Source organism: Salvia splendens, chromosome 2 (genome assembly GCF_004379255.2).
Source record: "Salvia splendens isolate huo1 chromosome 2, SspV2, whole genome shotgun sequence".
Taxonomy (NCBI): Eukaryota; Viridiplantae; Streptophyta; class Magnoliopsida; order Lamiales; family Lamiaceae; genus Salvia; species Salvia splendens.
The window spans coordinates 18,270,959-18,281,595 of NC_056033.1; the positions used below are offsets into that span (position 1 = coordinate 18,270,959).

The 10,637-nt window shown below is 42.7% G+C and overlaps 1 non-coding gene across 1 annotated transcript; it reads right to left on the reverse strand.

Annotated features, from left to right (window-relative positions):
- Positions 1-5,183: 5,183 nt before the first annotated feature.
- On the reverse strand, positions 5,184-5,290 carry LOC121793201. Its single transcript, XR_006049039.1, has one exon. It is a non-coding gene; the product is annotated as a small nucleolar RNA R71 (small nucleolar RNA).
- Positions 5,291-10,637: the final 5,347 nt, after the last annotated feature.

Sequence of the window (10,637 nt, forward strand, 5' to 3'; positions counted from 1 at the left end):
GACCCAATAGATGAGCTCATTCCACAAGCCTTGTGAAACAAGACAAACCGCAAACTGGAACAACGAAGACGGGCAGAGCTAGAGTCGGTGGTACCTCGACCGATCCAGCATCGACGGACAGTCATCCGCGACCACGTCGGGGCTGCCCAACGACTGTTTGCTGACTACTTTGCCGAGGAACCGTGGTGGGCACCAGCGGTTTTCCATCGGCATTTTAGAATGCTGCAAGATCTTTTCGTGCACATTGTGACGGCGTTGTCGGCGCGTTACGTGTACTTCCATCAACGATCTGATGCCAGCGATAGGTTCAGACTATCACCGCTACTGAAGTGCACTGCTGCAATTAGGCAGTTGGCTTATGGAGGACCGGCTGACAAATTCGATGAGTATCTTCACACGGCGACATGACTGGACGCGAAAATGTATAAAGTGTTTTTGTAAGGGAATCATTGAGACGTTCGGCCCCACACATCTTCGAAAGCCGGCCCCTTTCAACTGTCAGGGTTTGCTTGATTTGCATGGGAGGGTGCACGGGTTTCCTGGAATGTTGGGCAGCATAGACTGCATGCATTGGCAATGGAAGAATTTCCCGACTGCTCAGTGATACGCTTCGAAAGCCGGCCCCTTAGTGATACGCTCGGATTTTGCACGGTTTTAAGGCCATCTTTTGGTCCGTTTTTAATGTCAAAGTTGCATTACATCTCCATTATTTGCATATTTTTATCTATTTTGGTATTTTGACATGTTTTGTAAGAAATGTGCATATTTGAGCCTAAAAAGGGAGGCAAAATGCAAAGTTGGAAATTTGGAGCTGTTCTGCATGTCCAGCGGTCCGCTGCAACACAGTCGGCGACCGCTGGCGCCCAACGACCGCTAAGCCAGTAGCGGCCCGCTCCGGGAAAGTTGTGCATGAAGAAAGGACACGCCCAGCGACCGCTGGGAAATGCGTGGCAACCGCTACAGAGAGTCCAGAGAGTTACGGGATGATGGCCAGCGACCGCTGAAACAAGTGCAGCGACCCGCCAGCCAAGAGACAGAAGCCTCGGACCAACCCACAACGACCACTGGCTAAGGTGCAGCGGCCTGCTGGGAAATAGCGGCGAGCAGAATTTGCCCTGCTTTCTCTCCAAGACTTACCATACTTTGCAATCCTTTGCCTTATTTGAAGAGGAACGATTTCTACCTTATAAATACCCCCAAAAGCTTCATCAAAGGGAGATATTCTCTTTGCCAACTATTTTCAGAGCTTAAAAGTTAGAGTGCTTCAATGTGCTGAAGAAGGATTCAAGAGTTTATCAAGGCTACAAGGATTCAACCTTTGGGTTTTATTTGCTTTAGTTTTTATGTTTTCGTTGTCTTCCCTACAATCTATGTTTTTAGTTTATTCAATCATGTGTAACTAAACTCATAGGATTCTAGGGATGTGTTAGTAACGACTTTGGTTATACAATTCCGTTTTCTATTTAAAATCCGTTTGTTCTTACTTTGTTTCTTCCCTAAGTAATTGGATAATGCTTCACGTTTGAGTGACACATTCTGTGATGAATTAATATAACTTGCTACATAATCATGAGAAGAGGTTGGCGAGTTAGATCCACTTAATAGACACTATAATTAGCTTCCTTTAAAACGACACTATTAATTGAGAGTGAGGACTTTTCAAGGGTGTTAGGAGCTTTTAGGAGTTACGTATTTAGGATTGACAACCCTAATGTTTGTAATCAACGTTTGCATCGCATGAGCATAACCTAGGTGACTCGTTCTATCAAAGTAAGAACTGTGCTAGGGTGTTGTAGTTGGAATTTGTATAACCATAACTGTGAACGCACATCCCCGGAATTCTCTTATTTCTATACTTTTATCTCTGTGTTTATTTGCAATTAGTTGTTTCTTTGCTTTTAATTGTCCTTTGTTTTCAAAAATCTCCAAAACTTTCAGTTTTTCCAGATAGTAATTGAGTTTTAGTAGAAGATAGACAGTTTGTGTTTGTTTTTCCCGTGATCGATATCTCGTACTAACCTTTAGCTATACTATTTCTACTCTGTATACTTGCAGGTATTTATAGTGCTAATAAAAATTGTATCAAGTTTTTGGCACTGTTGTCGGAGATTATATTCACTTTGTGATTGATATCTTCAAACGGACTATTTTACTACTTTGGATTTAATTGCTTTCATTTTTATTTTTTTTAATTATTTAATTTTACTTTTTTTAGTTTCTACAGGTTGTGCATACTTGCACGTTTTTTGGAAACAAGTTATGGTGAAAACAAGATGGGAGAACCTACCAACCGCGATCTTATCATCGCCCTCTAAAAAGAGGTGGAAGAGATGAGAGCCGAAAGAGCTCGGGCAAAGGCTGAAAAAGAAAAACTTGCAAGAGAAGTAGTTCTAGTCATGAATAGGTTTAGTCATGGTAACATTGTGGGCATTCCTGTAGGTCCGCAGATAGAAGCCGACAACTTCAAGTTGGGAATACTCTTAATCAATAGGGTTGAACAAACTGCCTTCGCAGGAAGAGACACAGAGGATGCAAATCGACATCTCACCAAGTTCGTGGAAATAGCTAATACAGTCAAGATGAACGGTGTTGATGATGATATTGTAAGGGTAAGACTTTTTCCCTTTTCCTTAACTGATGCTGCTAAAGAATGGTATGAGTGTTTGCCTGCAGATAAAATCACCAATTGGAAGGGTCTAGTGGTACTCTTCCTCGACAAGTACAACCCACCTGGCACCATCCTAAAGCATAAGTGTAAGATCTTTCAATTCATGCAAGGATATGATGAGCCTCTATATGAAGCTCTCGCACGTTTCAAAGCCCTTCTCCGCAAATGCCTAAACCATGGTTTTGGAATAGACCATCAGGTATGAATCCTTTATAATGGGGTTAATGAAAAAATCTCTAGTTTATTGGATTCAGGGGCGAATGGGGGATTCTTGAGGAAGGAGGAGTTGTTGCTATGGACGTAATAGAGGAATTCGCCACAAACAATCGAGGTTGGTCCAAGGAAAAGCACAACGCCGAGAGGCTAGATGCGGTGAAAAGACCATGGGAGAATGAAATATCTCAAGAATTGACGTCCAACAAAGCAAGACTTGATAGGATGGAAGCTACTAGAAACCAGGGGAGTAAGGACGTCAAATATGTCCAAAATGGGAGTGGTCCCTGACAAACTCATAGTTTAGGATTGTTTTAGAGGTGATTAACCCATGTTTTGTTGAATTAATGTGTTTATTATATGTTTTCACCCATTTAGTTATCAATTAGATGAAATAATGAGTTTGTTGGAGTTTTGAAGTAAAACAGGTTAAAACGGGGAAAACAGAGCGAACGAGGCTGATTCCAGAGAAGAAACCCGGCCAGGTGTTTTCCATTTCCCGGAAACCTGTCGGGTGTTTTGCAGTAGGTATCGGGCTCTAGAGGGAAGATCCGGCCGATTGTTTCTCCATTTACAGACCATCCGGCTGGGTGTTTTGACTAATCACCCAGTTAACCCTGATTTTCACTCCGGATATAAAAGGAGACTTCACACATTTGAACCCTAACTCCCACACAACGATTCTAAGCAAGAGAGCAAGGTTTTGAAGAGGATTTGAAGGCTTAGGAGCTTTCCCTCTCAAGAGATTGAAGGGGAAGACTCTCCACCATCATTTCTACCATAGGGAGTTCTAGATTCTATTTTCTATCCATGTCTTCTTTCATTTGCTTTGTTATCTTTTTGTTTTACCTTTGACTATGAGTAGCTAGATTTTCCTTAGGGATGTGGTGATGTTTGTATGGAATCTATGGGTTGATCCTTGATTTATGCTATCTATCTCTTGTGTTGGTTTTTGTTGGTTATTGAGCTCTTATTATCCAATTGCCTAGCTAACAATTTGATATATCTTGCTCTAATTAATGACATTGAGAGATGCATGATTAGAATGGTTAGGTAATCAACAACTACGTGCGTTACATGTAGTAGAGAGATGCATGAGCTAGAGAGAGGACTTGGGTCCGTTGTTCTAGGGAGTTAATCTTGAATTGTATGGAGGTGGTGACTCCTACACTAGGGATTAATCCACGAGTTAGATGCACCCGAGAGGGGGTCTAACCAGTTAACCCGACCTTCCTAGCCACACATGAGAACTAATAGATGAGCATGATTCCTAGGTGAAAAACCATATTTTGTTTGTCTTGTTTAGTTATTTGCCTTTACTTGATTAATTTTTCTTTAATCTTAGTTATAGAAAATCAAAAACCCCTTTTCGTAGTCTAAATAGTGTTCAAAGTTGCATCGTAATACTCAAACCAGCTTTTAGTCTTCGAGGATCGATAATATTAAACTTGACATACGCTACTTAGCCCGTACACTTGTGGGTGACGCTTTTAATTGCAAAATTAGCATGAGCCAAGTTTTTGGCGCCGTTGCCGGGGACTAAATTTGCTTTTGTGTTTGATATTGTGATAAGATAGAGAATACTAGTTTAGACATTATACTTGCTTTATTTAGTTTAATTTTCTTATTTAGTTCTAACTTCCCTTTGTTCTTCTCTTCTCTTGTGTTGTGTAGGTGTGTATGCTCACGCGCTCAAGGCGTCTACCCGTTGAGCCGATTGACTTAGAAATAGAAGCCACCAATAGAAGGAGAAGAGGACAAATGAGGAGAGCATGAGCTCAACATCTAGTTGAGCTTGGAAAATCCACATGGAAACAATGAGGGAGTTCCCCCTCCACCTCCACCTCCACCTCCGCCTCCATTGAATCAAGACCAAATCATTCTCCAACTACATCAAGAAATGGCGGAGATGAGAAGGGAAAGAGATGAGGAAAGGATGCGAGAGGCACCAGTTAGAGATGCATTTGGGAATGTCAATATCCCAATTCCACCTTATGATACAAGGGTGAATGCCAATAATTTTGAGTTGAAGACGGCATTGATTCAATTTGTGGAGCAACGTGTTTTCTCGGGAAGGCCCACGGAGGATCCTAATAGGCACTTAGCTAAATTCTTTGAGATTGCTAATACAACTAAGCTTAATGGGGTTCCCGGTGATACAATCAAGCTTAGGCTATTCCCATTCTCATTATCGAGATATGCTAGAGATTGGTTTGATAACCTTGAGCCGGGCTCGGTTACAAGTTGGGACGACTTAGCCCAAAATTTCTTGGATAGGTTCTTCCCTCTTAGCTCCACTCTCAACCTTCAAGCGAATATCTCTCACTTTAGTATGAAGAGCCAAGAGTCCATGTTTGAAGCATGGGAGAGATTCAATGCTTTGCTGAAGAAGTGCCCCAACCATGGGCTATCTCCGGGCCATCAACTGAGCCTCTTCTACAATGGATGCTTAGAGTTTATCAAGAGTCAATTATACTTTGGATCGGGGGGATCATTCTTGGACAAGGGGGTCGATGAGTGCAAGAAGATGCTTAAAAGGCTTGCATATACTAGCAAGGGTTGGAGCTCAGGCCAAGATGGTTCAATGCCGGTAGCTTCGGTCGTGGATGCGGATGCCTTTAATCTTCTCACCCAACAAATGATGATGTTGAATCAAAAGGTGGATAGCCTTAGTGTGGGGGTGGCACCTATAGGAGAACCTCACAGACTGTTGAAGATGTGAATTACATCCATCAAGGAGGAAACCAAAGGGGAAACCAAAGAAATTTCAACAATTATCGCCCTAACAATGGGGGTGGTAATTATCAAGGCTACCGCCCACCTTTCAGCGCGCATCCAAACCTCTCATGTAGTAATCCGAGTAATGCTACCCAACCAACTCCACCACCCGAATTTGGAGCACCAAGTGGGACGGCCCGGCACTTTAAAATCTTCGAGTGATGCCACCAATGAGCTTTTGAAATCACTCATGGAGAAGACCGATGGGATCATGACACACTCCACCATGAGGATTGATAAAGTGGAAACCGCGGTAGTGGAGGTCACCACAAGATTGTGAGCCTTAGAGCACTAAGTGAGTCTAATTGCCCAAGCCGTGGGACAAATACATCAACCGGGACAATTCTCAAGCATCACAATTCCAAATCCAAAAGATTGCAAGGAAATCTACTTGAGAAGTGGGACGAGCTATGAGAGTCCTCCTATGCCCGAGGTGGAAGCTAAAGAAGTGTCCGAAGAGAAAGAAGAAGAGGAGATAGGGGTGGAATCACCTATTATGCCATCCAAGGTTCAACCTGAGACAATTGTTCCACCAAATCCAAAAGAAGTCAAAATTCATTTTCCTTAAGTGGTGCAAAAGAACAAGTTGGATAAGAAGTTTGCAAAGTTACTTGAGATCTTCAAGAGGGTGCACCTCAACATACCTCTTATTGAGGCCCTCCAACAAATGCCCGGATGCCTCAAGATTTTAAAGGAGATAATGTCCAAGAAGAAGAAGTTGGTTGATTATGAAACCGTGAGCTTGACCGAGAATTGTAGTGCAATCATCCAACAAAAGATGCCGGCAAAGATGAAAGATCCGGGGAGCTTTAACATTTCTTGTGTGATCGGAAATGATAGGCAAACTAAAGCCTTGTGTGACTTGGGGGCAAGCATAAATCTCATGCCCTTAAGCTTCTTCCGGAAGTTGAAGTTTGGTGTCTTGAAGCCAACCACCATTACCCTTCAAATGGCAGACAAATCCGTCAAGTTCCCCAATGGAGTCCTTGAGAATGTCTTAGTGAGGGTGAATGATTTTATCTTCCCCGTGGACTTTGTTGTTTTGGACATGAAGGAAGATCCAAATGTCCCTCTCATCCTTGGAAGGCCATTCCTTGCAACCGGAAAAGCTCTAATTGATGTCACTAAGGGAGAACTCACCCTTAGGCATGGAAACATGACGGCCATCCTCTCTATGTTGGACAAGATAAAACGCCATGAGGTGGAAGAGTCTAAGAGAGTGGAAGAGGTGCTCTTGAAAGTTCAAGATTGCAAGATGATACAAGTGGCACATGAGAAAGCTAAAGATGATGAGGTTGATAAGCCTTTGGAGGAGATATCTATCCCCAAATGTTTGTTTAAGCTTGAGGAGGAACATAGTCCGGGGGAGAAAAAGAAGAAGGTGGCCAAATTGGCAAACGGAGGATCTAAAGGAAGTGTTGTTGGGGAAGATGTGAAGCCCACTTGGTGAAAGAAGCGGCTATACGAGCTCTATTTGGCCGCTAAAGCAAAGACGGGCCCCGATGACATTATCCGAGTAAGGTTGGAAAATAGGTGCTAAGCTTGAAGACCGTCGGGCAAACGACGTTAAACAATTGCGCTTGGGGGAGGCAACCCCTAGTAGGTACAAGTTTAGAGTTTATTTCATTTGAGTCCATGTGTTTTTCTCTCATTTTTAGGAGTTTTCTTAATATTTGTTTTGGTGTGTTTAACAAGCCCGAATACTTTCAAGTTGGGTTTGTTTTTGTTTTAGTGTGTTGGAACAGGAAAATAGGCTTGGATGGGTGAAAAACGGAAGGAATAGAAAAAAATGGGTTGGAGTCCAGAGAAGAAACCCAGCGGGTGTTTCTGCCGAGACAGAAAACCGGGTCGGGCATTTTGAGGAAGCTGTCGGAGTCCAGAGAAGAAACCCGGCCGGGTGTTTTCCAGTTTCAGAAAAACCTGGTCGGGTGTTTTGAAGAAGCCATCGGGTTCCAGAGAGAAAACCCGAGCGGGTGTTTTCTAATTTCCAGATTACCCGGTCGGGTGTTTTGTAGCGTATATATAGCTTCCATCACGGAATCAGCCGACAGAAAACCCGACGCCTCCTATTTCGTGAACCCTAGCCCCCAAATCTAAATTTCGGTGATTCTCTCTCAATTCCTCCCTTCCAATCTCACTTCTACACTCTAATCTCTCTTCTACTCTCTCTTTAACACATTTTAAACTGATTAATCGGTGGCAATTTTGGTGAGAACAAGGCAAAAAAGCTAATTTTCGAATTTCACTTTAATTAAACCCCAAAGGTATGAACTTCTCCCTCTTTTCTTTTTTACCCATGGATTATTGTTGACTATCGAGTGATTTATGGAAGAATATGATGAATTTGATGCATAGTTGTGGGTTTTTGAGGATTAGTGTAGATTTGTTGTAGAATTGCTAGAATAGGTGAGAATTTAGGAATTGTTTTAATAATGTGAAGTTGAATGTGTTGATATGTTGCCTTTGTTGGTCATTGTTTCTTATTTGTTTCATGTTGATGAAGAGTTGGGTTTGTAGAAACATAAATCAATGGAAGGATAGTGTAGTTGTGGGTAATATTGGTTTGAATTGTTGATACTTGTGATTGATAGGACTTTGGGAGAGAATTTGGCTACAAGCATGAGGATTAATGATGAATTTGTGGTATTATTGAGTGAAATGTCTGATCTTTACATGTTAGAAGAAGTGTAGGATGAATTTGCGCATCTCTTGAGCTTCAATTGTGATTTTGTGCTTAGTTTCTTTTGTTATATGCTTTGATTGTTGGTATATAAGCACATGATGGGGGGTGATGCCTACACTTACTTGTACTCCATATGCTAACTTGTGAATATTGATTGAATTGGCAAGTTTTTGGTTACATTATAAGCTAATACTTTGCATTTGTAGGTACAGTGATGGTCCTTACAGCAAATAGATGTTTGGTCACTCTAAGAACCACAGAGGAGCATGCCACTTGGAAGGTTCTGGCCCAACAAGATTATAAGGTTGCGAGGCAACCTTGTCTGGCCCTTCTACACAACCTAGGCCTACTTCAGTGCTTTGATGAGTTGTGCAACGTGGGAGAACTTAATAGGATGTTCACGATGGAGATCGTTTCCCACCATCGCTTGACTCTGGAGTTCTTAACCATGTTGGTGGTAGTGATGCGGGGGAGAGCTATTGCGACCATCAAGTTCCTCCTAAGGAACACACAATATGAGCTACCAATGGGGGAGATAAAGGAGATTTATGGGATCACAACGGATGAATTTGACATGCCGAGGGAGTTCAAGAATGGGAGATTCTGGAACGACATCACCTTGGAGACTGAGGAGTTTAAGGCCGCCCGGGCCAAGAGCTCCATGATCCGGAACCCAGTTCTCCATTTGATCCAAAAGGCTTGCAACAAGCATCCTTTCGCACTGGCCGAAACAGGGAGTGTCCAAAAAGATGAACTATTCTTGCTATGGTGCCTTGTACACGGACAGTCGATGAACATGGTCTACTACATTGTGAAGAACATGTAGCGAGCATCAAAGAGGAGCTCAGGTACTATATGTTGTGGTGCTGTGGTGGGCGCAATTGCGCGCCACTTGGGCGTGAACACAAGGGGATTTGATCAAGATCTAGGGTCCACGGTTATGGATATTGAAGCACTCCGGAGATCACATGATCTTGGAGTAGAGTATGGGGGCCGAGCCTTTTTCTTGGAAAGGTTGAAGGATTACTTCCCTCTTTCGAACCCCGTCAACACGTACATCAACGGGCCCGTAGATAAGAGAAATTGACAGATGAATTCCCCAATCCACCAAACCATCACAGCCCAATACCCAAACAGAAGATTTTATGATGTTGATCCGGATGAGTATGAAGAATTTGATCGTGCGGAGTTTTCTGAGGCTCCCAAGGTTCCCGAGGACTTAATGATAGGGCATGCGGATGAAGATGAGGATGAGGTTCCTGAGGAGCCTAATGAAGATATTCCGCCGCGTGGTGATGATGGAGCCGGGATAAGCACTTAGAGGACACGAAGCCACCAAGAGCGAGAAGAGGAGGACTACGACTCGATCAATGAGAGGATGGCACGGATGGAGCTTCGCCAGGAGGAATATTGGGCTAAGAACGATGCACGGCTGACCCAGTATTAGGCCCGGAATGAGGCACGATGGAACTAGTTTGAGACCAACTGGACCCAGTTCACTGATTACAACACTGCGCAATGGGCTAATATCAATGCCCGATTCGATGAATTCTGTGGCCAGTGGCAACATCCGCCTCCTCCTCCGCAGTGAAGGTCCATGGGAGATCCACTCTCTTTCAAACTTATCATAGCTTTGCTTGGAATAAGTTTGGGGTGTCTAGTGGATTCCCTCTTTTACCTCTCTCTCTCTCTCATACTCTCTATTTGATGATACCCCTGTACCCCTATTCTTTTGGTTATATTTGATGATGATATGTGGGCATGTAACCTTAACTTATGATGTTCTTTGATTTTTGGATTTTGGAGAATGTTTCCATGTTTCCTTGTTCCACTTGTTTTTGTGTTTTTGTTTCTTTTTAGGATTGCTTTTCTTGTTTTCTTTTTGTGTTGAATAATCTCCCTTGGGTAGGATGATAGTAGGGTGAGATAGTTGAAGTTTGAACAAGTGTGAGACATGTTGGAGGAGTTGTCAATGATGATTTTGTGCAAGTTTTTTCGAAAACCTTGTTGATATGGTTAAGTAATATGTGACTTTTCATTTCAAATTGCCTAAAGTGAATTGCATGATGCCTTGTCTTTTGCCAAAATGACCTTGTGAGAACTAAGCTTATATTGTTCCTAAATGTGTTATTTCTCAAACATGTCATATGTTTCTAGAACTTGCTCGCGATCTCCTTGAGTCTACATATTGGTTATAGAGATAAGGGAGGACGTTAGGCCATCCTTGTTAGCCATATCCTACTTTTACCCGTTATCATGTTAATAATCCTTGTTAGCCCATTTTGAGCCAATAAA